The sequence below is a fragment of the Mirounga angustirostris genome, unplaced genomic scaffold (assembly GCF_029215605.1).
Source record: "Mirounga angustirostris isolate CCGP_5_RB_7025 unplaced genomic scaffold, mMirAng1.0.hap1 SCAF_15, whole genome shotgun sequence".
Lineage (NCBI taxonomy): Eukaryota > Metazoa > Chordata > Mammalia > Carnivora > Phocidae > Mirounga > Mirounga angustirostris.
The window spans coordinates 92,759,209-92,760,681 of NW_026991723.1; positions in this window are offsets into that span (position 1 = coordinate 92,759,209).

The window sequence follows — 1,473 nt, forward strand, 5'->3', positions numbered from 1 at the left end:
TGCCCGGGAGCTGAGGCGCCTGGAGGCAGCAGGGATGTTTATATAAGGGCAGCCCAGCAGCCTGGAGGAGCGGGTTGTCCGTACAAGGAAGAGGGTGGCTGCGAAGTCCCTCCCTGTCCCCCCAGCTCACGGCCTTAGGGCTCTGCCCACCACATCCCCCTCTACTCTTGGGGAAGGACTGAAGGCCTCAGGAACCACTCCCTCCCCCAGGAGCCGCCACTGCCTGTGTGCCCTCCATTGGGGCCCTGCATTCGGCCAATAGGCTTTGGGCCAAATTTCAGCCCTGGCTTGGGAGCAGGTTTTCACCCTCCTGCCTTGGAGCGGCTCTGGAAGGAGGGGAGGAGGGAGCACTGGAAGGAGGAGCGGAGGGGGGAGCTCTGGAGGGAGGAGGGGAGGAGGGAGCTCTGGAGGAAAGAGGGGAGGAGGGAGCACTAGAGGGAGGAGGGGAGGAGGGAGCTCTGGAGGGAGGAGGGAGCCCTGAAGGGAGGAGGGGAGGAGGGAGCCCTGAAGGGAGGAGGGGAGGAGGGAGCAGCGCTGGAGGGAGGAGGGGAGGAGGGAACATTGGAGGGAGGAGGGAACCCTGGAGGGAAGAGGGAGCCCTGAAGGGAGGAGGGGAGGAGGGAGCTCTGGAGGGAGGAGGGGAGGAGGGACCACTAGAGGGAGGAGGGGAGGAGGGAGCTCTGGAGGGAGGAGGGAGCCCTGAAGGGAGGAGGGGAGGAGGGAGCTCTGGAGGGAGGAGGGGAGGAGGGACCACTAGAGGGAGGAGGGGAGGAGGGAGCTCTGGAGGGAGGAGGGAGCCCTGAAGGGAGGAGGGGAAGAGGGAGCTCTGGAGGAAAGAGGGGAGGAGGGAGCACTAGAGGGAGGAGGGGAGGAGGGAGCTCTGGAGGGAGGAGGGGAGGAGGGAGCCCTGAAGGGAGGAGGGGAGGAGGGAGCCCTGAAGGGAGGAGGGGAGGAGGGAGCAGCGCTGGAGGGAGGAGGGGAGGAGGGAACATTGGAGGGAGGAGGGAGCCCTGGAGGGAAGAGGGGAGGAGGGAGCAGCCCTGGAGGGAGGAGGGGAGGAGGGAGCAGCGCTGGAGGGAGGAGGGGAGGAGGGAGCTCTGGAGGGAGGAGGGAGCCCTGGAGGGAAGAGGGGAGGAGGGAGCAGCCCTGGAGGGAGGAGGGGAGGAGGGAGCTCTGGAGGGAGGAGGGGAGGAGGGAGCTCTGGAGGGAGGAGGGGAGGAGGGAGCCCTGAAGGGAGGAGGGGAGGAGGGAGCAGCGCTGGAGGGAGGAGGGGAGGAGGGAGCCCTGAAAGGAGGAGGGAGCCCTGGAGGGAGGAGGGGAGGAGGGCGCTCTGGGGAGGGGAGTCTTACCTGGGTCTGACCCAGCCGTGCTAACTCTACTCTGGGCCTCACCCAGGAGCCAGGTGCTCGCATTAGCCCATGGTAGACAGGACAACCAGGCTTCCCAGGCTTCCCAGGTTTCCAATACCTGTAC